The sequence below is a fragment of the Equus quagga genome, chromosome 3 (genome assembly GCF_021613505.1).
Source record: "Equus quagga isolate Etosha38 chromosome 3, UCLA_HA_Equagga_1.0, whole genome shotgun sequence".
NCBI classification, from domain to species: Eukaryota; Metazoa; Chordata; class Mammalia; order Perissodactyla; family Equidae; genus Equus; species Equus quagga.
In genome coordinates, this window is record NC_060269.1 from 83,526,246 (window position 1) to 83,553,561 (window position 27,316).

At 36.9% G+C, this 27,316-nt stretch overlaps 1 protein-coding gene and 1 long non-coding RNA gene across 2 annotated transcripts in view; one reads left to right on the forward strand and one right to left on the reverse strand.

The window, feature by feature from the left end:
- LOC124236715 (uncharacterized) overlaps window positions 1-5,700 on the forward strand; it is a 30,098-nt gene extending 24,398 nt beyond the window's left edge. Inside the window, exon 3 of the long non-coding RNA XR_006887852.1 lies at window positions 5,607-5,700. This is a non-coding gene — a long non-coding RNA (uncharacterized LOC124236715). The remainder of the gene's footprint in view (window positions 1-5,606) is intronic.
- CCSER1 (coiled-coil serine rich protein 1) overlaps window positions 1-27,316 on the reverse strand; it is a 673,696-nt gene that overhangs the window by 138,497 nt on the left and 507,883 nt on the right. The window lies entirely within an intron of this gene.

Below are 27,316 nucleotides of genomic sequence, written 5' to 3' on the forward strand. Positions count from 1 at the left end.
ACTAGGCTGCCTGCAGCGGAGCACGTGAACTTAACCACTCGGCCACGGGGCCAGCCCCTCATCATCACTTTTTTACTAATACACACGTGGTGTATATGTGGTGGTGATGGAGAGATTGTTGAAAATATTTAAATATGTCTTTTTTATACAGATATAGATTTTCTATTTCTGAATAGATATATACATATTTAATTTATATGTAAATATACATTTAATACATTTATATATATTTATATAAGATATATACACATTTTAAAATGCTTAGTATGCAATAGGTTTAAAAATACTTATGCATATCTCATCGTTGCACTTTTCCAAGATGTTTCAGACATCTATGAATTCAAGTTTTCTGCTTGAGTTAAATTTAAAGGTAATATCTGGACATTGTAGGAAAAAGCAATTGCAACTTATGACCAAGAGATCAAGTTTACAGAAAAATTCTAATTGTTCTGTACAATCAGATTATATCAACAGTATTTTGTGCATATGAAAACACTAGCATCATAGAGAGATAGAAATTGTGGCAATGCTCTCCTCTGTCCTTGAGAAATATACAGTCCACCCCATGGCCCTCTCTCACAGAAAGGCTGTACATACAAACTAAAACATCAGAGAGCTTCCATTCCTATAGCTGTTTCTGAGAAGTTTCTTATTTATAAGTTTTGTTGTATCATATGAGGTGATTCTATGATGCCAGCCACAGCTGAGTGATGGACGAGTGAGAGCAAATTGGCCCCAAAGCTGACTTTGGCAGAAGTAGAAGGAGAGACCATCAGTGAGGACACTAACTTCGGCATTTTATACTAGATAATAACTTGCCAAATCAACAAAAATTTCTCTCGACAAGTTTGAATATCAGCTGTCCCAAATGTATGTCTAAGAGCTTACAATAGACATTAAGTAGCAGAGAGGCATACAAACATTGGTCAACAGAAGACATGACATGGTAGGAATTATGTGACAACAGAAGCCAATCCTAAGCAGAAGTTACTGGCTAGAAACAGAGGAAAATTGAGAGAAGTTAGACAATAGCAGAAGAAAAAAGGCAGATAAAGAAAAGCAGTGCAGAAGAGGAGTTGGGAACATGGCTGGCTAATGTGGTGGCTGCTGAGCATCAGACCCCGTGAACCACAGCGATACACTAAAGAGAAAGAAGGATTTTCCAGTTCACCATGAGTTCTCTCCTGGAGTTGCCTTGCACCAGTTTGCAAGAGCTGACTGTGCTCATCTTTTCCTAACTCCAAGTTCAGTGACTTGGCTTGGTAGCTTGAAATTGGCCATGGTGGAGCAAAGACACCACAGACATTGGCAAATGCTACATTATTATTTATTTTTCTTTTACAGAGCTGATTATTAAACATTTAACCAGCACACTACTACTTCCAGCTATTTTGCTTCTGAGACTATTTCTTATCCTCCTTAATTCCCTGTTTTATTTATAAATTAAATTTATTTTTGCTGAGGTAGCTTGAGTTTTTTCTATTCCCAACATCCTGAAAAAACTGGATGCTACTTTCTAGTTATCCTTCCTAGTCAGTGAGATTTATTGAAAGTCTATTTTGATTAGGCACTGTAGACAACGCATTATACACAACTGATTCTGAGATAAATAAGACATCGTGTTTACCTTCATATCAATTACAGTCTAGTGGAGAAGCAGAAAGAAAATGATTCCAGTGCACTGTCCTAGGTACTATAATTGAGCTCGTATTGAGGGGTAGAGAGGATAAAAACAAAAGAAAGATATCATTCACTATTTGGGAGGAGGTGTTGGTGTCTGGAAATATTGCTAAGAGAAGACGATAAGGAATCTTTGACTTTAAGGATGACTAAGTTTTGGTCATGCAGATGGCTTAGGAGGAGGTACAAGCTGTTCCCATAAAGAAGGTGAAAAAGGATTTAAGAGAAAAGCGATTGGAGGGAGGATATGAAATTGTACTTAAAGATCATGACAAAATGGGGAAAAGTCAGAAACAATAGTCTGAAATATCATTGTTTTCTCTCCCTCCAAACAGTTTTTTCTTCTTAACCATCACCATGAGACATGTGAACTTCTTTCAATTCACTATCTTAGTCATCCTGTTACAGTAGTTTTGTTATTTTCTTATTCAACACACTGTCTTTAATTTCTTGGAGAACAAGATCTATATCTTCCTTGTTTTAGCATTCTTTACAGGATCCAGCACAACAACCTACAGTTAGAAGGGCCAAGTATATTACTGTTGACTTGAACATAACGACGTGAAATCATTAAGCACATACTGGAAATCACAATTAAAAGTTACGTTTGGGGGCTGGCCCAGTGGCGTAGCAGTTAAGTTCATGTGCTCTGCTTTGGAGGCCCAGGGTGCACTGGTTTGGATCCCAGGTGCAGACCTACACACTGCTTATCAAGACTTGATGTGGCAGGCATCCCACATATAAAATAGAGGATGATGGGCACAAATGTTAGCTCAGGGTCAATCTTCCTCAATAAAAAGAGGAGGACTGGTGGCAGATGTTAGCTCAGGGCTAACCTACCTCGGCACCTTGGAATATTAAATATTTCAAGTTGAAGGAAGTTGAGAAATAGCAGGTGCAGAAAGGACTTATAATCTTCTCCTGAAGCAGGTCATAAAACCCTCATGTGAGAGGTGCTCTCCCCATACCTAGAGGAAAGGAGCATCCTCATCTCTGAAGATGAAGGTTCTGCTAAGTTTGTCTCGGGTTGACTACATTCAGCTCATACTCTTTGTCCTATCATATATCTTTCGATGACGTTCTACTCTTCATCAAACCTAGCATAAAAACACTCAGGTTTAACCATTTCTTTGGGTCCTCATTGCCTTATGAAGGCTCCTGAGTCACGTAAGATTTATATTAGATATATCTGTATGCTTTTCTCTCCTTAATCTGCCTGTGACAGGGATTCCAGTAGAAAACTCAGAAGGGTAGAGGAAAATGATATTTGCCATCCTCTATAGCACCACAATAAAGCTAAAATTGTTTATTTTAGCAATACTAAAATTAAGTATGAGGTGCATAGTTTTCATAACTGCTAAGCTGCATTTAAGGAAATCCATCCATTTGATTTTTTTTTTTAGAAATTATCACATCACTTAAAAATGTCTTTGAATATTTGTCTATTGGATGGTAACCATTTTATTTTTTCCCCTAACATAAAAGTCTTGTTTTTTATTCTGTAATGAGTATGTTTTAAATTACTAAACAATTTCTCCATTAGCATACTTAAGATAAAAAACACTATAATTTTTAAATTTCACATCTTTATTATTTTTACTATAAAAATATAATTTAGTTCTCTTTCTCATGATGGGAACAAAAGGGGCTGTTTCCAGAAACAGGCGCTATCATATATCTCAATAATCCTCTTTCCCATTTTAAGCTTTGCCTATTTTACCTTTTAAACCACATTTAAATGTAGAAAGAAATATGGAGATGACAAAGGAATGGCACCATAGCCCCTTATTGCTCTCCCTGGCCCTGTTCACCACAGCTAAAACTAATGAGGAGCAGCAGTGGTCTCTGCCCCTGAACCTGGAGTCCCCTGCGACCAGTTCCCTACTTAGCAACTTCATGTGGATTCTTTGCCCACTTGTCAGCTGGCACTTTTCCCCCTGCTTGGTTCCATGGATCCAGTGACCAAGATCCCAGAGCACTACCTAGAACCAGAGCTTTATTACCTCTTACCCAATCCACTTTAAAAGTGGGACAAAATAATAACAAACCATAATAAATCTTTTTATAAAAGGAAATGATTTTATTTTTTATGATAAGAGGGGAAAAAAGGTTAGCCTCAAATAACTCAAAGTTTTAATCTGGGTTAAAATCTGAACCTTCATAAATTTATTTATAGTTTAAATAATATATTCATATCAGTGGAAAAAACACAGATAAGCCTCCTCTCTGTTCCTTATTTCATCATTTGAACCTAATGTTCTTCTATACCTTCAAGAAGTACTTAATGAAATTTAAGAAGCACTTTTATTCGAGTACTTAATGTAAAAATATTAAATATATATATTTATATTTAAATATAAAACGTAAACTACTGAAGGCACTTTGCTAGGTAGGTATTTCAGAGTATAGAAAAAATGTATGGATGTGGTTCTTGTCCTCTAGCAGTTCAAAATTTGACATCAGAACTAGGAACATAATTTTCATATCTTTTAATTATTGTAAGAAAATCAACGTGTGTGTATCATAAGTACCTCAAAATTTAAAATAGAGGCTATTTGGCACATGACATAAGCTGTCAGTAATAGTTGGACATATTACATAATCTCATCAAACTGGTCTACAGATTGCTCAGAAACTTAGATACTGAAAAAGATCATACCAGTTAACTTCCATTTAAAAATTTAAATTGAGGCGCCGGCCCGGTGGCACAGCGGTTAAGTGTGCACGTTCCGCTTCGGCGGCCCGGGGTTCACAGGTTTGGATCCCGGGTGAGGACATGGCACCGCTTGTCAGGCCATGCTGTGGTAGGCGTCCCACATATAAAGTAGAGGAAGATGGGCACAGATGTTAGCTCAGGGCCAGTCTTCCTCAGCAAAAAGAGGAGGATTGGCAGCAGATGTCAGCTCATGGCTAATCTTCCTCAGGAAAAGAAAAAAAAAAACCAAAAAACTTAAATTGATTATTTGATGCATGTTATTCTTCAAGAATTATCCTGAAAAGCATTGTAAAGTTGCTTGTATTTCTGTGTATAGGAATTAAATACCGAGACAAATGTTATGTTAATGAAATCATTACAAAATTATACAAACCATAGAGATAGTATTTGGCATTTGAAAAGAAAGTAAATAATTTCATATTAAATATTTTCTCTTGTATTTTAAAAGCTCGGTTTTTAGGTAAAATGAAAACATATTCTGGGTAAAATGGGAAATATATTTTAGAAATAAGTTCCACACTGTATATAATTTAGCCAAAGTAGCAAGTAGTGTTGGATTTTTCCCCCTGGGTTTAACTTCATTAAGGTAACTGATAGCTCTTTTATTCACAAATTACTTTGGGAGGTTCAAGATTTTGTTGATTTTGTTTAATACAAGTCACAGTTAACAGTGTTTGCCTTGCTAATAGTTCTCCTTCAAGGTCTGTTGATACCTCAGGTTTTCTTTCAAATTTAAGTAGGCAATTTGGCCATTTATGTGAGAATACAGTACTGAACAGAATGTGTTCATTTTTCTTGTTTTTAAAATATATGTAGAATTGCTGACAACATAAGAGACAAGGCTTCTCCAGCTTTTCAGTGTCTTCCAGAATAGGGTGCTAACGAAATCAGGCTAACAGGTTTGAGTCACTTGAATCCAAATTTAACAAATGTTTACTGACTATTGTACAAAATACACTGATAGATGGGATGGCAAATGCGGAGAGAGCATAATCATGTGACATGTGGGGATGGAGTAGAAGAAAGATAAGGGGAAATAAACACATGCCAATAACCATAATAAGAGTAAACATTCTATAAGAAACTAAGAGATGCATTTGAAATATACCATTATTTGTCCACCAATATCTACTCTCTTTTTTCCTAGTAACACAAATCTGATGTTATTTGGGGTAGCAATATATCTAACTAACAGATTACCTTTTGCCAGCCTTCTTTGCAGTGAGGTTTGGCCAGTGACAAGAAGGAGAATTGTTCTGTGGGGCTTTCAGAGTTGCTCCTAATATGAAGCTGACTCAGCTAGTAAGTATGCTTTTTCCTCCTTCCCCATTTCCTCCCTAATACTGCCTGGAACACTGCTGTGAACACAAGAACTCCGCTAGACTATGATGAGGTGGCCCTTTAATACAGAAGCTGGGGATGAGGAACGCAGAATAGAATGATAATAGGAGTCAGGGTCCCAGACAACTCTCAGGAGCAGCCCTACTTACCCACTATGGGCTGCTACCTCCAGACCTAATTTATGTGTAAAAATAAGTATAAGGGTGATGAATAAATAAAAAGCAATCGGATATATTGGAGTATATGAGGAAGCCATTTGGTTTAAAATCAATTCAGCCTGACCTTGTTTTCCCAGAAAGGCCTGATGTGGCTTGTTGAACATGCATTGTACATCTGCTTTAAATATTTACAATGTCCCAAAGCTGAGAATGATGCCTGCCCTTAAAGATAGGGATGTTGCCTCTCCCCTATCAGCATTTCTTTAAGGATAAGCATTTCTTCCCAGAAACTAAGGATTAATTACTGACTTGCGGTGCTCACCTTGTGACCACTGACCTGCTGTGCTAGCAAAGCATCTCGTGATTATAATAAAAGAGATATTCCTGCCATATGTGATGGATGCTCTTTGTTTCAAGACGTTATATAACCACTGATACACCCCACATTTTTGGACAGCTTCCTTCCTTGATGGAAAAGTTCTCCCAGGCTATGGTCCTCAACATGGCTCATAAGAAACTCACCCCAATTTTGATTTATAGACTGATTATCTATTATTTGCATTGACATTTCTTGGCATAGTCACAGCAGGATTTCAGAGAAACCCACTGGAGGCCACCTGGAATCGACACTTAACTGGTGTTCAGTACTAATAGGGGCCCACTGAGCACACCTGGATCACTGGATTCTTCAGATGACCCCAGTGAGTTATCCTAAACTCAGACCTCCTTACTTTAAGTCTATGATCCAGAGTTTATTTGAGTTATTTAAAGCCTTAAGACTAGGTGTCTTAAGGGAGTACCAGTACATAACCTACATAAGAGGAACCTAGGGGGAATTTCCTAGGCTAAGGGAGCCTAGAGGGAGCTTTGGAGTGAATGGGGCAGGCTGACCTTTTAATTTGGCTTTAAATTGGAAAGAATTGTTCCTATAAAGTCTGAACAAATTGTTAGATAGAGAAATGAGAGTCTGAAAATATTTAGCTCTGAAGAGAAGGGCCACCAGCTCCTTCAGCAGAAAGGTATTCTCAGGTGACTGAGATCAAAGGGGATCAGGCCTCATGATGGATAGTGGTCCCATAGGGAACTCTATTGTTATTCATGATAATTAATTAAAGGCTCATCGGGAACGTGCAAATAAGGAGTCCACTCCCCATTCTAGCACTCCAAGCCACTACAGCAGGTTTAGACTAGTGGCAGGGGAAACTGAGGAACATAAGAGAGTGTTTACAACCTTTCTTTAGGGAGACAGAAGCAGCACATTTCTGACCCACTGCACTGTCCCTAGAATTTATTCAGTTTTCACAGTAAAATGAAACTAGAAGAAAAATGGGAAATCGTGCTTTTAAAAGCTGACCAGTTTCAAAAATGGGCAGCCTCCCCTACCTTGGAACTCCAGCCGGCTTCATGCGGAGACTTGGAAGTGCTTAATAAAATGGGGATAACTGTAAATGGCTGGCCAGATAACTTGTGATAGTTTAAAATAACAGAGAAAACTTTAGAGTCAAGTGTGCCACCTTCCAACACAATTGCTCAAAAACTAAAGGTTCTGGAAGCTGTAAATATTTACAAAGAAGAGCAAAGTCTTACTAAGCTTGTTTCATATCTTGAGGGCTTGGCTTGATAATTTTCAGGTTGGAGGCCCCAAAATACAGTCAGACAAAAATGCAGTTGCACCCCATTTTGCAGTCAGACACAGTTGGACAGAAATGCAGGTTGTACTCCATTCGTGACTAAGGGTCCTAACAAACTGCCATCAGCCTCAGGGGAATCACACTGGCCATCAGAAGGTACATTCTTATTAGATAAGATCATTTAAGAATTAATGCACTTAAAAGCAAAAACTTCAAAATTCCAAAATAACTTTATTGAAAGTTTTGTTGTAAAGAGTTAATAAAGAATTAAGTTATGAAAGGTACCCAAAAGAAAAATATGTTAGGTCATGGCTTTACACACACCCAGTAATCTACCTTTGGAGGAGGGCCCAATATGAGTCCTTCCCAGAGTTAATGAGACTCTGAGAAATTTTCTGGAAAACTACTATGTTAAAAATTAACGAAGTTGTTCAATAGTGCCAGGTATAGTGAGTGTTTATCCCAGCTGAAACCTGACAAGATACTTGAAAGGATTTAGCAACTTCTGATCAAAAATTCAGCCATACTGGAAGCTGATATTCAGAGCCTGATAATTTTTTCCCCAGGCCTTGTTCCCTAAGTTAAAATAAAACTAAGAACCCAGAGGGAAAGAAGCAAATTATGGATCATGCAGTTGGACAGGTAGATCAACCTAAGATGTTGTTTAAGTTACAATCCAAATTTCTGAGGAATTAAGAGCAACTGTCTTCAACTTACAAATTTTTGTAAAACTGAGAAATACAGCTTTAGGGGTAGTTCAGATTCCACCTATTTCCTTTATCTCAAAGGGCTTATAGCCTCTCCAGGAACTGTTATCTAGCCCATCACCAATTCCTGAAGGAAAAAATAAAGGGAAAAGGAAAGAAAAACAGTCAAAAGAGTGCCCTCACCCAAAATCTAGCATCTTGAGTGTCTTCTCTACAAATATTAGTAGAAAAAGCTTAAAACAAAATTTGTGTTCATAACTAATGAGCTTTGTCTTACTATAATTGATTCATGGCAGTAATTTTAAAGCAATAGCTGTGGAGTCTCTGTGTATGTGTATCAATATATGTTATATATGTACATGATTTTTTTTTTACCTCCCAATGGTATAATTTCCAAAAGAGCTCTATTCAATTGGCTTAAAGTAAGTGCTCATATAAATCTAACAGAAACTAAGCAAATGTCTTTCAAGTTAATGTGATATAAAATAATCATTGGTAAGTGAAAGCTTATTTAAGTTTGTCAGTTTGACTGAAATAGGAGTATGAGTTGTCAACATCGGATATGATGTGAACATGCAGCCTTTATTCTACCTGGGTTTATTGGTCAAATAAGCTCATGTTATCTCTGTTACAAAAGTTGTTAGTAAAAATGATAACTTAGAATGATCACTAATTTAGGCTAATGTCTCATGAAGTCTAGGAGGCAATCTAAATTACTGGGGACAAGTAAACTAAATAAATGTGACAAAGATTAAGTTCTGTGAACTTTTTAATGATAATTCTGTGTTATGGTGTATGTACTTAAAATAACTTCAAAACCTTTTGGGAAATTAAAATCTTAGAGTTTTGCTAAATTAAGTTAAATTATAAAGTTTGTTGAGTATCTAGGTCATTTCAACATAAGACAAAATACTAGATATTAATTACTAAACATAGATTTATCTACCTTTAGCTTCTTATTACAGAGAAATTAGAAAAACATTTGGGATTATTCATAAACATATTTTGTGCCATGCTGCCAACAACAAAACATATTTTGTTCTCATGTCCCATGAGAAAGCAAATTTCCAGACAGTATTTGTGGATCTGCCAGTCCACGGGATGCCAATATAAAAAATTAAGGGAAGTAAAATGTATGTTTTTAGTAAAGAAGATTTAAGAAATAGAAATATTTTTATTTTTTAAGAAAGATAAATTTGTCCAGAAGTAGTAGGAGGGAAGAAAGAAGCCATGGGGTAAATTCTGAATGTAAAGAGAATGTTATGGAAGGTTTGCAGCAGAGGAACCCTGAGGAAAGAGTTTTGTGCATGGTAAAGTTGGCTAAAGTTAAAATGAATTTAATTAAGTAAATAAGTTTTAATATCAAAAGTAAGCAGGTACAAAAACTAGATTTTTTTTTTTTCTCTTTAAAGGATAATTTTCTTGAACTTCTAGTCTGCTCTTGATAAAGAGATTATGAAAACTTTTTCTTTATTTTAGGTAGTCTACCAGAAGGGTAGGGATTTTATGTTTTATCAAAATAAATTTCTTTTATTGTTTTATCAGGTCTTCAATCACAGGAGCTAGGGTTTTTCTTATAGTTACTTAATTTTCTGTGTTTGCCTGAAAATATTTAATAGTCACCATGGTTAAATGGATAACTAAGCATTGTTTCACAGTGACCATTGTTTAAAAGTGACATAAGATCAGCTAACACTTGATCTTGTTTGACCAAGTGCTTTAAAACTTTTTGACATTTTTGACAAGCTTCCCCAAAATTCAAATCTTCTCTCTTCCTACAAACGGGGAGATATACTAAACTAATTATGCTTGTTTGGTCTAGGGAAACCATTTCATGGGTCACAAGGCCCCTTTCCTCTTTCTAAGGGACCCTTTGAGGTATGGCAATTGAACCCTGTTCAAATGCCACCATCTCAAGGATAAATAAATCTTGGTAATGATCTGTATGCTCTCACATTGGGTCGAGGCCATTTCTTGCAGAAGAGCAATGGCTTCTTTAGCAGCAGATAAATTACTATTGGAGAGGATAATTCCTGTTTGAGGAATTCCTACCTAGTTACAGAGTGATTGGGGAATTCATTTCATCAGGCAAATAATTAAACCTATTTGTGACATTTGGGTAATGATGCAACATTTTAACTAACAGTACAATCAAAACTCAACTGGCAGAGATCTCGTCAAGATGGTGGCATAAGCAGACTCTGAACTCATCTCCTCCCATGAACACAACTAGGTTACAACTATTTTTGGAAAAATTACCCTGGAGAGAAAACTGAAGACTGGATAAAAAGAACCCCCACAACAAGGGACAGTGCTGACTAAGGCGGAAGAGGCAGAAATTCCTGCTGGAGAGGAAAAAAAGCCACCTTTAGGAGCCCTCCCTGGAGGAGTGAGGTCTGGAGCAGGGGCCGATACTGCTGTAAGTATACTTAAGACTCAGCCGAACTGAGATGGTGGTCTTACTGTCTGGCTTTGCTGGCTACTAACTGCAGCAAAGATACCCCCAGAAAAGCTATCAGCCAAAAGCTGAAAAGACCTGGGTCTTAAAGGGCCCAAGCACAAACTCATTCATTGCAGCAACTGAAAATCACCAGAGAGAAGGCTAACAGTCCTTTGGTGAAACAAGACTCACCTGGTGGGCTTTGGGGGCATCTTGGTGAGAGGGACCTCTCCAGAGATGGAGACAATGGTGGGGGCCATTGTTCTGAACTGGTCCAGGCGTGCTGACACAGACCCCGGTGGGCACCATTGAGGTTATTCCCTTGGCCTGTTAGCCCAGGGGTCTGCCACACTCACTACAGCACAGATTTAATCCAGTTCGCCCAGGGCAGACAGCCCACCCTAGGGACCAGTCCCACCCAACAGCAAGCCCTCAGGCTCCTTTTCGGCCTGCATTGACTGGGTGGCTTGATCATCTACAGGCAGGTAAACGTGTCTGCCTCTGTGGGGCAGGGCCTGTGTGAGGACCAGGAGAACAGTGGGGGGCATTGGTAGAGAGGTGGAGGCCTCTGCAGTGTGGCGTCAGGGTACATTCCAGGGGGTTGGGAAGTGTGCACGGACCGGAACTGCATTGACGGTGTGTGCGGTACTGTGCGGGGTGAGGCTTATCAGCAGCAGAAGACCTGTGCTTCACAAACAGCCATAAAAAGGATCAGCCCCAACTTCCAAGCCTGCAACACTCGAGTGCACCCATGCCTAGGGCCAGACCCACATAGCTGTACTCCTAAGAGAACTGACAACAGCCTTGTAGGCTTGAGGCCTGTTGCAACTGTAAGCCCCTGAGCCTAGCAACTAGCTACACTGGGTACCAACCCAATTAATAGGAAAACTGCAAGAGGACTGTGCTGATAGCTTTTGTAGCAAATGGTGCTGAGGGTCCCCAAACCAGATTTACAAACAGCTGGCCAGGGAAGGAAAGACTAGACTCCTGGGGTACCTGCAATAAGAGCAACACTGCCACAGCAGAAAGATACAAGTAGCCCACAAAGGGGTCACTCTTGGATCATTTGGACTGGTGACAAGTGGGTAGCACACTGCTGCGCCTCATAAGGCATCTCACACATAAGCCCACTTCTCCAAGATCAGGAGACATAGCCAACTCACCTAACACATAGAAACAAGCACAGAGAAAGAGGCATAATGAGGAGACAAAGGAATGCTTTCCAAGCAAGGGAACTGGACAAAACCCCAGAAAAAGGACTAAATGAAATAGAAACAAGCGACCTACTCGACAAAGAGTTCAAACAATGTATCATGGGAATGCTCACAGATATGGGGAGAAGACTGGATAAACACAGTGAGCACATCAGCAAAAAACTGGAAAATATAAAAAGAAACCAGTCAGAAATGAAGAATACAATACTGGAAATGAAAAATTCACTAAAGGGACTCAATAGCATAGTAGAAGACGCAGAAGAAGGAATCAGTGAGCTAGATGAAAGAGTAGAGGAAATCACCCAAGCTGAACAGAAAAAAGAAAAAAGAAGTAGACAGAAGGAGAACAGTCTAAGGGAACTCTGGGACAATATCAAGCATGCTGACATTTGGATTATAGGTGTCCCAGAAGGAGAAGAGAGAGACAAAGGGGCAGAAAATTTATTTGAAGAAATAATAGATGAAAATTTTCCTAACCTGAGGAAGGAAACAAATATCCAATTTCAGGAAGCACAGAGAGCTCCAAACAAGATAAGCCCAAAGAGGCACACACCAAGACATATTACAATTAAAATGTCCAAAATTAAAGACAAAGAGAGAATCCTAAAAGCAGCAAGACAAAGGCTACAAGTGACATGCAAAGGAAAGCCCATCAGGCTATCAGCGGACTTCTCAGCCAAGACCCTACAGGTGAGCAGAGAATGGCACACCATATGTAAAGTGCTAAAAGGAAAAAACCTACAGCCAAGAATACTCTATCCATCAAGGTCATCATTCAGAATGGAAAGAGGATAAAGAGCTTCCCAGACAAGCAAAAATTAAAGGAGTTTATCACTAAGAAACAAGTTCTACAAGAAATGCTGAAGGGACTTCTTTAAGTGGGTAAGCAATGACCACAAATAGAGATTAAAAAAATTATCAACCCTCCCCAAAAAAACAGGCAATAAAATCATTTGTTAAGGTAAAAATATTCTAAAAGTAGCAGATCAATTACCTGTGAATATGAAGGTTAAAAGACAAATGTACTAAAATCACCTATTTCAATAATAAGAGGGTAATGGATAGACACACACTAAACAAGAGACTATATATGATGTGAAAAACATAAAATGCAGGAGGAGGGGAGTGAAAAAGTACAGCTTTTAGAATGAGGTCAAGCTAAAGAATCTATTAACTCGATATAGACTGTTATATACATAGAATATTAAATAGGATCCTCATGGTAATCACAAATCAGACACCTATAATAACTAAGCAAAAAAGTAAGACAAAAGAAATCAAACATATTACTAAAGAAAGCCATCAAATCACAAGGGAAAAGAGCAAGAGAAAAAGAAAGGAACAGAGAAGAGCTACTAAAACACCGAGGAAAAAAAGTAACAAAATGGCAATAAATACATATTTATCAATAGCTACTTGAAACATCAATGGACTAAATGCTCCAATCAAATGCCATATGGTGCCCAACTGGATACAAAAACAAGACCCATATATATGCTGCATAGAAGAGACACACTTCAGACCTAAAGACACTCACAAACTGAAAGTGAAAGGATGGAAAAAGATATTCTATGCAAATGGCAAAGAAATGAAAGTGGGAGTAGCAATAGTTATATCAGACAAAATAGATTTTAAAACAAAAACTGTAACAAGAGACAAAGACGGGCACTACATAATGACAAAGGGAACAATCCAACAAGAAAATATAGCACTTGTAAATATCTATGCACCCAACATAGGAGCACCTAAATATATAAAGCAATTATTAACAGACATAAAAGGAGAAATAGACAGTAACACAATAATAGTAGCGGACTTTAACACTCCACTTGGACCAATGGAGAGATCATCCAAACAGAAGATCAACAAGGAAACACTCACCTTAAAGGACACATTAGACCAGATGGACTTAGTAGATATACGCAGAACATTCCATCCAAAACCCACAGGATATACATTCTTTTCAAATGCACATGGAACATTCTCCAAGATTGATCACATATTAGGCCACAAAACAAGTCTCAATAAATTTAAGAAAATCCAAATAATACTGTGCATCTTTTCTGACCAGAAAGGTATGAAACTAGAAATCAACCACAGGAAGAAAGCCAGAAAAGCCACAGAAATGTGGAGATTAAACAAAATGCTACTGAACAATGATTGGATCAATGAAGAAATCAAAGAAGAAATGAAAAAATTCCTGGAGACAAATGAAAATGAAAATACGACATGCCAAAATCTGTGGGATACAGAAAAAGCAGTTCTAAGAGGGAAGTTTATAGCAATTCAGGCCTACCTCAACAAACAAGAAAAATCCCAAATAAACAATCTAAAAGTGCATCTCAAGGTACTGGAAGAAGAAGAACAAACAAAGCCCAAAATCAGCAGAAGGAAGGACATAATAAAAATTAGAGCAGAAATAAACAAAATAGAGACTAAAAAACAATAGAAAAAATTAATGAAACCAAGAGCTGATTCTTTGAAAAGATAAAAAAAATTGACAAACCCTTAGCTAGACTCACCAAGAAAAAAAGAGAGAAGGCTCAAATAAATAAAATCAGAAGTGAAAGAGGAGAGATTACAATGGACATCTCAGAATACAAAAGACAATGAGAACACTATGAAAAGCTATACACCAAAGAATTGGATAATCTAGAAGAAATGGGTAAATTCTTAGAAACAAACAACCCTCCAAAACTGGACCAAGAAGAAGTAGAAAATTTGAATAGACCAATCACCAGTAAAGAGATTGAAACAGCAATCCAAACTTCCCAAATAATAAAAGTCCAGGACCAGATGGCTTCCCTGGTGAATTCTACCAAATATTCAAAGAAGACTTAATACCTATCCTTCTCAAACTTTTCCAAAAACTTGAAGAGCAGGGGAGGCTTCCTAACTCCTTCTCTGAAGCCAACATTATCCTGATACCAAAACCAGACAAGGACAACACAAAAAAAGAAAATTACAGGCCAAGATCACTGATGAACATCGATGCAAAAATGCTCAACAAAATACTAGCAAATTGAATACAACAATACATTAAAAAGATTATACGTCATGATCAAGTGGGTTTCATTCCATGGATGCAGGGATGGTTCAACATCTGCAAATCCATCAACATGATATACCACATTAACAAAATGAAGACTAAAAATCACGTGATCATCTCAATAAATATAGAGAAAGCATTTGACAAGATACAACATCCATTTATGATAAAAACTCTAAATAAAATGGGTATAGAAGGAAAATACCTCAACACAATAAAGGCCATATAGGACAAACCCACAGCAAATATCATTCTCAATGGAGAAAAACTGAAAGCTATCCCTCTAAGAACAGGAACCAGACAAGGATGCCCACTGTCACCACTCCTATGTAACATAGTATTCGAAATCCTAGCCAGAGCAATCAGGCAAGAAAAAGAAATAAAAGGGATCCATACTGGAAAAGAAGAAGTGAAACTATCACTTGTTGCAGATGACATGATTTTATATATAGAAAACCCTAAAGAATCCACTAAAAAGCTTTTATAAACAGTAAATGAATACAGTCAAGTCGTGGGACACAAAATCAACATACAAAAATCAGTTGCGTTCCCATACTCTAACAATGAAGTAGCAGAAATAGAAATGAATAATACAATCCCATTTACAATTGCAACAAAAAGAATAAAATACCTAGGAATAAACTTAACCAAAGAGGTGAAAGATCTGTACACTGAAAACTATAAAACATTGTTGCAAGAAATCGAAGAAGAGACAACGAAATGGAAAGATATTCCATGCTCTTGGATTGGAAGAATTAACATCGTTAAAATGTCCATACTCCCTCAAGCCATCCACAGATTCAATGCAATCTCTATCAACGTTCCAATAACATTTTTCACAGAAATAGAACAAAGAATCCTAAAATTTATATGGAACAATAAAAGACCCAGAATAGCCAAAGGATTCCTGAGAAAAAAGAACAAAGCTGGAGGTATCACACTCCCTAATTTCAAAATATACTACAAAGCCGTAGTAACCAAAACAGCATGGTACTGGCACAAAAACAGACACACAGATCAATGGAAGAGAATTGAGAGCCCAGAAATAAACTCACACATCTATGGACAGTTAATATTCGACAAAGGAGCCAAGAGCATATGATGGAGAAGGGAGAGTCTCTTCAATAAATGGTGTTGGGAAAACTGGAGAGCCACATGCAAAGGAATGAAAGTAGACCATTATCTTACACCATGCACAAAAATCAACTAAAAATGGATTAAAGATTTGAATGTAAGACCCGAAATCGTGAAACTTCTGGAAGAAAACATAGTCAGTATGCTCTTTGACATCAGTCTTAGCAGCATATTTTCAAGTACCATGTCTAACTGAGCCAAGGGAAACAAAAGAAAAAACAGACAAATGGGACTACATCAAACTAAAAATCTTCTGCACAGCAAAGGAAACCATCAACAAAACGAAAAGTCAACCTAACAATTGGAAAAAAAAAATTTGGAAACCATATATCAGATAAGGGGTTAATATCCAAAATATTCAAAGAACTCACACATCTCAACAACAAAAAAACCAACAACCCAATTAAAAAATGGGCAAAAGATATGAACAGAGATTTCTCCAAAGAAGATATACAGATGGCCAAAAGGCATATGAAAAGATGCTCAATATCATTAGCTATCAGGGAAATGCAAATGAAAACTACAATGAGACATCATCTCACTCAGGTCAGAATGGCTATAATTAAAAAGACAGGAAACAACAGATGTTGGAGAGGATGTGGAGAGAAGGGAACCCTCGTACACTGCTGGTGGGAGTGCAAACTGGTGCAGCCACTATGGAAAGCAGTATGGAGTATCCTCAGAAAATTAAGAATAGATCTATCATATGATCCAGCTAGCCCACTGCTGGGTATTTATCCAAAGAAGTTGAAAATGCAAATGCATAAAGATACCTGCACCCTTATCTTCATTGCTGCATTATACACAACAGCCAAGATGTGGAAGCAACCTAGGTGCCCATCAAGGGAGGAATGGATAAAGAAGATGTGGTATATATACACAATGGAATACTACTCAGCCATAAGAAATGATGAGATCCGGCCATTTGTGACAACATGGATGGTCCTTGAGGCTATTGTGCTGAGTGAAATAAGTCAGAGGGAGAAAGTCAAATACCATATGATATCACTCATAAGTAGAAGATAAAAACAACGACAAACAAACACATAGCAATGGAGATTGGATTGGTTGTTACCACAGGGGAAGGGGGCAGAGGGCAAAAGGGGTGATTAGGCTCATATGTGAGGGGATGGACTATAATTAGTTTTTGGGTGGTGAACATGATGTAATCTACACAGAATTCGAAATATATTACTATGCACATCTGAAAGCTATATAATGTTATAATCCAATGTTACTGCAATTAAAAAACTGGTACAGCTTTCAGAAGCATTTAATCTCTCATGGCCAAAAGCTCTTCAGCTAGTTCTCCGCAATCTTAGATCTCCACCCTTTAGTAAATATCAGCTGTCTCCTTTTGGGATAATAACTGGATGGCCTATGCACTTAGATGAAGGAATATATGCACCAACTTTGCTTTAAAGGAGATATCTTACATTATTGTCAAGATCTCATTAAGATACTTAAAAAAAATGAGAGATTGGTAGCTGATTCTTTTCACAGTGAGCTTCCAGAAGATGAAGACCTTAAGGGTCATGGACTGCAACCTGGAGATTTTGTTTACTGGAAAAGACACCAGATAAAAGACTCTGTAGCCCCATTGGAAAGGATCATATCACATACTCTTAATCAATTAATGTGCTGTAGAATCAGAATCAGTGTGCTGGAAGGTGTTTTCAGTTCCTATTTCTGATATCCAACTTCAACTAACCACGACAGATGTCTCTGAACAAGGATCAGAAGAAGCGGGCATCTGTTGTAGACAGCTGTCACAGGACTCTGGACCAGGCCTATATTCCAAACCTTATACCTCCTCCTTTAAGCCCTTGTAATGCTTATACCATATACTCATTTTATAATTATTCCAGTTAAGGTTTTCAGAATACTATCATACTTTAAAAAAAAATTAATTTGTTTGGAACAGACTAGCGTTGAAGGCCAGGTATTTACTGTGTGGCTCCTAAGGGAACTCAATGGTTATTTGGAACAAACCTCTGGCCTTGGCTACCATCTGGATGGCTAGGATGCTGCACCCTGGGCTTCCCTTGGATGCAGGGAAGGATTCCCCCACAGCTAACATCTGTTGCCCATCTTCCTCTCCTGAAGGCCAGATGGACTTGTTCAGTGTTCTACTGGTATGAACACCAAGTGGCTATGCTTGTTCCTTCTTTGGACTACAAGATGTCATATCACATACATAAGTTCTCACTAAATTTACTCAACAAGTGCTTAATGATAGTCAGCTAATAATAGCCCTATGAAATACTGAAATGTTTTTAATGAGAAAGGCTATCCTTCAAAATAGAATGGCCTTGAATATTCTAACTGCATCCCAAGGTGGTATATGTGCAACCATTCAGACCCAATGCTGTGTTTTTATACCTGGTGAGTCTTCCAATTTTTCATCTCTGCTAAAGCACATGAAAAAGCAGGTGAATGCCTTAAGCAATCCTACACCCAGTCTTGATTTGCTTAGTTGGCTCCCTTCTGATATTGGTTCCCTTTTGCAATCTGGATTGCAATTCCTATTTCTGTTACTCCTTGTAATTCTTGTATTAGTCATAATATTCAAACTGATTACTATTTCCTTTACTCAGTGTTGTAAGACTGGTATGCAGGCTAGAGTAATGATTGCTCAGCAACTTGAGATGGTCAATTGATCTTATAATCGTGAATGAATTTCCTTTTCTTATAAGGACTATGCCTAAGACCTCATTTTAAAACTAATCTTTTCAAATTTTGAATTAACATCATTATTGTACCTGTTCTATAATTGTAAACAATGAAAGCATAAGGAGTCATGTAAAAGCACATGTACAATGTTTATGTGACAATATAAAATTAACTGAAAAATTATATAACCTATGAAAGGTTTCACTGTTAACATATACCTCTATGCTTGTCCACTATATCCAACTATTTCCCCCAATGTAGATAACTAGGTAAATCAATGAGACAAAAGCCTAGCACTGAGGGACATGATGGACCCAGGGCAGGCAGCAATCACCCTGGTGCCAAGGGACAATATTTTGATCATCAATGCTTTCTATTGAAAGATTATTAATCAAAAGGGCGAAAATGATGAATAAATGCAAAGCAATAGGATATATTGGAGTATATGAGGAAGCCAATTGGTTTAAAATGAATTCAACCTGACCTTGTTTTTCCAGAAAGGCCTGATGTAGCCTGTTGAGCATGCATTATACATCTGCCTTAAATATTTACAATGTCCCAAAGCTGAGAATGATGCCTGCCCTTAAAGATAGGGATGTTGCCTCTCCCCTATCAGCATTTCTTTAAGGATAAGCATTTCTTCCCAGAAACAAATGATTAATTACTGACTTACTGTGCTCACCTTGTGACCACTGACCTGCTGTGCTAGCAAAGCATCTTAGTAAAAGAGATTGTCCTAGCATGTGATGGACACTCTTTGTTCCAAGACCGTATATAACCACTCTGTACACTTCACTTCTTCCGAGAGCTTCTTTCCTTGGTGGAAAAGTTCTCCCAGGCAATAGTCCTCAAAACAGCTCACAAGAAACTCACTCCACCTTTGATTTCTAGACTGATTATGGTTTGTTTGTGTCAACAATAGGGTTTAAGTCACTGTCGTTTTATGTGTTTTTTTTTTCTTGTCTTTTGCTTTTGTAGCTAAACACAATTTCTAACAAGGTACCAAAAATGTTATCCAGGTTTTCAAGTCAGAAAGGATTAGATGCAGTTAAAGGAAAGAAAGGGTATACAAGGAAGAGCACTAAATAACCTCACCATAATGGATGACATCAAATTAAAGACCCCAACTCTGTATTCTGGACTATAAGTTGTACTTTGAACTATATATAATTATCTGGATAATTCTATGTAACCTGTATTAATTGGATGACAACAGGGACTAAATCAGAGTAGATTTATGACCACTCAAAAACTGTTTTGACTAGACAATTCAGTATCATAGAAGAGAATATTATCATGATTTTTATTAACAAAAACAATGATAATAATTCCTTGCCCCTCTGCAAATCCTATATATACATATATATACATTTAGGTATATGAATGTGTTATATACATATAAACATATGTTTGTAATAAAATACAGGGGGCCGGCCCCGTGGCCAAGTCATTAAGTTCGCTCGCTCCACTTCAGTGGCCCGGGGTTCACTAGTTCAGATCCTGGGCATGGACCTACACACTGCTCATCGAGCCATGCTGTGGTAGTGTCCCACACAGAAGAACTAGAACAACCTACAACTAGGTACTGGGGCTTTGGGGAGGGAAAAAAAAAAAGAGGAAGACTGGCAACAGATGTTAGCTCAGGGCCAATCTTCCTCACCAGAAGAAAAAAAAAAAGAGAGAGAGAAATAAAATACAACATGAAATAACAAAATAATCATTTAACTGATATTTATTAATAGGTATTCTGTGCCAGTCATTGTTGCATGACATGGGGAAACAATGAATAAGGGTGAATAAGTTCCTGTCTGTGCTGAGCTTCTATTTTACTGTGCAAAACTGATTTTAAATACAGACATACAGTGACATGTCAGGTGACAGGGTTTTGTGCCATGAAAAATAATAAATGCCATGAAGAAAAATAAGATAGGAAAAGGAGCTGGAATATGACAGCTATTTTAGGTAGGACAGTTTGGAAAGACTCTTCCGCTGAGCTGATATAGATACAAATTCTTAAATACAGTGACAGAATGAGCCATGTGGTAATTTGGAGAATGAAAGATGGGAACAAAAGAAAAAGTCAGTACAACTGTCCTGAGGAAGGAGAGGACTTGGTATGTTTGAGGACCAGCATGAAGGTCAGCATGGCCAAAGCTAGAAAAACATGCAAGAGAAATCAGAGATGAGATCAGAAAAGCTACCATGGGCTACGACATATAAGGTGTGCAGCCATTGGCAAGTAGTTCACTTTAACTTTGCATCTGATGGGATGCTATTGGAGTATTTCAAGAAGGAATGACATAATCCAACTTATGTTTTATAGAGAAAACACTGGCTTCTGTGTGGAAAATGGATTATATGGGAGACAAGAATAGAAACAGGGAGACCAGTAAGAAACCGTTGCAATAGTCTAGGTGAGAGATGATGATGATGATGGCAGAGTAAGTGGAAGAAATGGACAGATTTGGAATATACTTATATATTGTCAAGGCAAAGCTGACTTGCTGATGGATGGAATGTGCATGGGAACGAATGAGAAGAATCAGGGATGAAATTCTCTTCTTTTTCTTTTCTTTCCTTTTTTTTTTTTTTTTGATTTGAGCAATGAAGGAGTCAATCAAACCATTCATTGAAATTGTGAAGGAGATTTGGAGACTCAGAGAGGATAGATTTAGGAAAGGAAGGTGGGTATAATGGGATAAAAATCAAAAGTTTTGAATCTTCTTGTCAATTTGGGCATTCCTGGTAGATATCCACATGGAGACATTGAGTAGGTATTTGTGTGTTTGAGTCTCAAACTCAGAGAAGTCTGGGATGGAGACAAAATAATGAGGAGGCATCATATGACAGATGGTATGAAATCAACCAGGGAGTGAGTGTATCTAGAAAAGAGAAAAGACTGCAGAAAGGAGGACTGAGACCTACGACAATACAGTATTTACAGATTTACGTATTGGTTAATATCAGTATCAGTTGAGATCAACCTCCAGAACTTTCATCTCCCAGAACGAAATCTGCCCCTAATATTTGAAAAATGACTACTCACTAGAAACCAGGGTGTACCTGAAATTTAAAAACAAAGAAAGAAATTAGAGTGTCATATTTTTTTTAAAAATTGTATATCTTACCCATGCTGATCCAAACACAGATTAACACATTACTTTAGGCCCACATTTTATCTAACCCCCTAGAAGCAATCTAGATAAGGTTAGAGATGAGAGTCTCCTCTGCTGTGAATTCAGAAGACAGTATGTTTCTTAAATCCCAAAGTAAAATGTGTGATGAATTATTCCACAGAAACAGGACTTATCTTCAATTGAAAAAGAACTATATGCTGTTAGATTTATTTAAAAGTATTTATTATCATTGCTTATTTTAATAGAAATCGTGACAATATGGTCTTCTACGATACTGAATAATCTAGTCAAAACATCCTTTGAGTGATCACAAAAGATAGTCTGATTTACTCCTTAATTTCATTCAATTAATACAAGCGACAGAGAATTAGCCAGACAGTTGTGTATAGTTCAAGGCACAACCTGCAGTATAGCATAGTAGTTTAAAGCATGGGTTTTGAAATCGGTCTGGCTCTGCCATTTATTAGAGATATATTGGAAATATTAAAGACTCTGGTCTCAGTTTCTTCTTATGGAAAACGGGGTTAAAAATGCCTAGCCTAACTTAGGGAGTTTTTCCTAAGAAAAAAATATGTAAAACCACCTTAAAATCTGTGTAGCCCATTGGAAGTGCTCAGGAAATTACAGCTGGACTGTAGCTACGTCTTAGGTCAACTGCCTTTAAGGAGGCCTTTGGTCTAGCAGGAGCAACAGGCTACAGAGATGACTTCTGAGCAAACATCTGGAACACGGCCCCTTTTAAAATCACATTTAAATATTCTAGAATTTTGAATGAGTTAACTTTAAATGTTGTCTTAAAATAAATTTTATGTCATTTTTTAATTAAACAAATATTGGATTATCTGCCCCTTGTATGCTGAAGTCTAAAATATAAACATAGACCTAAAATAATGCTTTATTATTCAGAGAGACACATAGCTTAAAATGAATTCTATGATAATAATAAAAAAACATAAACCTTGATTTAGAAAACAGATAACTCAAAATGAATATATTAATAAAGATGCCAACACCTAGCAAACAATTAAAAATACAATCTCCTAACTCAATAATCCAATAAATCCAACAAACTCCAATACTTTAACAACTATTTAATATCCTATTAACTACCACTAATGTTTGCACATATTTCTCATTGGTTCCTTAAATCACTATTTATATTGATGTTTCTGTATATATTTTTCTCCCTCAAGGAGCTCTTCAGAAGAATGTAAACACCATATGTTACATAGTGTTAGGACAAAATTATAATTACTTACTCAAGTCAACAGGTAATTTAAATCTGAGTAAGTGTAAAGTTATTTCAGAGGCAGCTGCTAACAGTTAAACTGCTTTTACCACATAAAAATGTATTAAATTATGTAGCTAATAACCTAATCATACAATATGAATACACTGAAAAACAGAATTTTGTGTACATTAACAAATCTCATTCTGTATTTTTAACTAAAGCCTTAAAACTAACTTATGAGACTGCAAAGTAATGATATTAAACTATGTGGCTTACGGAAATTCGTCTCACTTTTTTATATGTGTACTTTATACTCATCTCTTAGAGACAATTTTGAACAACATGTATATCTCTCTATACACACATCTGAGTTTTTGCAGAATTTCACTGAAGCTTTCATCAAATCTTTGCATGCACTAAACTACATAAAATTAAAACAAGTTAGTTCCAGCATATTTACCATAATATAGAAATAATTATTCATGAAGTTCTGATGCTTTCCTAATAGACAATGGTTTATTAAGACATATTTCAGAGAAGACACAATTCCAAGTTCTTTAACGAGCTCTCTTCTTAAACACTTAAGGCATACAGTCTGTGTGACAAGGAAAGAGAAAAGTTAAAATAAAATTCATAATACTGACTGCCATTTAGTCCTATCAAACTAAGTAGATATCAGCTCTTATCCTTTACCAATACTCATATAAAACTGAATATTTATTGTTGTTACATTTATAACCATGTATAGAGTACTCAGCTTGGTTTTCACATAGAATTATTCTTCAAAGTTCTTTAAAAAATGAATATAAAAACTCTCTCTATACATTATATAAATATATATTTATATAACTATATAAATATATGTATATTTTTTAAACAGAAAGAAAAAAGGTACATTTTAAAATAAGAAGTCCATTGTAAAATCTAAGCCCTTTGAGAGCAGGCAGCAGTTGGAAAAGGAAGCTGGAAAGCAGACAGACACAAGAAGTCTGAAACCTGACCCAGTAGTGCATTTCCTCATCCCCAAATAATGTTAACTGTGAGACCACAGAAAAGCCGCGTACCTACTAAAGTGGGAATAAAGAGAGAGCTGACAACCAGAGGATTGGTTGAAAGTACGCCATGCAGCCAGGCAACTTCATCCCTAGCAGAAGCTAGAAGTTTCTTCTCTTCAGAAAGAAAATTAGATGAATTAAAGAAACATCAGGCAAAAGTGGGGAAGGGAGTATCTTATTGAAAATAGCTAGATTAAATTAAAATGAATATATATTTTTCCAAAGAAGACATATAGATGGCCAACGGATACATGAAAAGATGCTCAGTATCACTAATCATCAGGGAAATGGAAAACAAAACCACAATGAGATACCACCTCACATCTGTCAGATGGCTGTTATCAAAAAGATAAGATATAACAAATGTTGGTGAGGATGCAGAGAAAAGGGAACTATTGTGCACTATTGGTGGGAATGTAAATTGGTGCAGCCACTGTGGAAAACAGAATCGAGGTTTCTCAAAAAATCAAAAGTAGAATTATCATATGATCCAGTTATTCCACTTCTGCATATGTATTCAAAGAAAAGGAAAACACTAATTGGAAAAGATATATGCACCCCCATATTCATCACAGCACTCTTTACAACAGCCAACTATGGAAACAACCTAACTGACCATCAATGAACAAATGGATAAAGAAATATACCTACACACACACACACACACACACAAATACAGTGGAATATTATTTGGCAACAAAAAAGAATGAAATCCTGCTATTTGTGACAACATGGATGGACCTCTAGGGCATTATGCTAAGTGAAATAAGTCAGATGGAGAAAGACAAATACTGCATGATCTCTCTGATGTGTGGAATCTAAAAAAAAACAACAAAACAACAACTTCATAGATACAGAGAACAGATTGGTGGTTTCCACAGGCAGGGAGTGAGGGTGTGGGAGAAATGGGTGGAGGGGGTCAAAAGGTAAAAAACTAAATTAATTTAAAAAATATATTCAATGTCAAATTTAAAAAAAAAAGAAAAAAGTTTGGGATGACTAGATAGATGTTGCCTTCATCATCTTCTCTCACCATTCTCAATCTTATTCTTCCTAACCATTAATACCCCAAACCAACCACCCATCAATTCTCAAATTCTCATTCTCTCTCACTCTCAAAAGAACCCAAAATAAATATTAAACCCTGAAACCCCATATCTCCATCCCTTTTCGCTTTCTGGCTGTCAATCTGGCAGCATAGCTTACCCCTTCCAAGCAGAAATCTCTCCTGGCATTTTGTCCGTATATATCGAAGCATCGTTTGCTGACCTTCCCATAAATCCTGTAAATTATGGAATACCCTATAATAAAATCCCTTCTGTTTAAACTAGCTAAAGCAATTATATTATCTGTATCCATAAAAACACCAATATTCTAGGTGGCTTTCATTTCAGGATTGCAAAGACCGCTCAGAATTATTAGGTCTGTTAATAAAAGAAATGTACATAACCTTAGTAGGATTATGAGGTCAACAGATGCCAAACCTAAAGAATGGAGGGCTGCTTTCTTACGTCTTTTCTCTTTTCTTTCTCTTTACTTCCGGTTTCTTCTTTTCTCTCCCCTTCTCTCTCTCTCTACTTCTGTTTCTATTTTTATCCCCCTGCAGTTATATAAAACCAATGAACAATCAGAATCATGCTTAAAATAAAAACACATAGATTTTCTGTAGTATGGCAGTTAAAGCTGCAGTTTTTAGAATTTTAAAAACCTGAGTTGGAATTCCTGCTGAGCCATTTACCAGCACTGTGACCCCTAGTCAGGTTCTCAACTGCTCTAAGCTTCAATTTCGTTAACCATAAAATGAGACAATAATCATGTGTATTGAGGATTAATACTCTAAAGAAGTAGACGGTTTTCAGAATTTCCAATCTGGAGAAATGAGTCTGTGCCTAAAACTTCTAGCATTTGGCTCTGAAAAAAATCTCAGGAAAGGTACTATTTATAAATCTAAATAGGCAGTTAGCAGGAAGGCAGTTGTCTCTTAGACACCGGTTATCAGATAAATAACCAGTTAAAGCTGAAGCCAACATTTCAGAACACAAGATGAGATTCTGACAAACAACAAGGCCAACTGAATGCTGAATTCCCGAGCACTGAGTTAGTCTCATAATGGATAATTTACTCTTAGGATTGGTCCAGCTTTGCTTAGAATTGTAGGAAAAAAAGAGGATAAGCTACAGAAAATGTGATAGACTGATACCACCTGTATAACTTGATAGGCTTTGTTATATTATTTCAACTTATCAATGACATTTAATAAAATGACTATTTTGATTTTAATAGGATAAAACACTTGAGAGGAAGTTAGGTCTTTAGTGAAAGTTTTTTCCACCATTCATTCAATAATTCATTCATTCATCTATTATTAGTGTGTTGTATTCTAGTTCTATACTGGGCACTGAAATAGGGAATATAAAGACTATAAAACGTAATATCTGCATTTACGAACATCTACATCTAACGGGAAAGATTGTAAATAAACATACTTATAATATAATTTTCTAGCTTCATATTAGGAGTTGGATTAAGGCATTGTGGGGAGGAATTGTAGGGAAAATTGGGAGGAATTTCACCTCACAGAGGAGGTGGCATTTAATTGGGCATTAAGTGGAGATCACAAGTTTGCCAGCCAGGGAAGATGGGAAGTATGCTAAAGGTAAAGGAAATAGCTTTTGTAATTCAGTGCAATGGAGATTCCTTTCTCTGTGTTAACGTAATAACCAATTAATTAGGGAGAGAAAAGAGTAACGCACATTCTAATTATTTAAAGTATCAGCTCAACATTTAGGAACAGAAAGATTCCCCTGCCAGGAATAAGACCTAGATCTTACATACGTGATGTTACTAACTGTGGTAGGGAGAATAATGCCCCGCCCTCCCCATGATGTCCGTGGCAAAAGGGAATTAACGCTGCAGATGAAATTAAGGCAACTAATCACTTGACTTTAAAACAGAAAGATTTTCCTGGATTGTCTAGCGGACCCAGTGAAATCAGAGGGGTCCTTAAATGTCAAAGAGGGAGGCAGAAGAGTCAGAATCAGAGTGATGCAGCGTGAGAAAGACGTGACAGGCCATTGCTGGTTTTGAAGATGGAAGGAAGCAACGAGGTAAGGAATGCAGGCAACCTCTAGAAGCTCAGAGAAGCAAGTA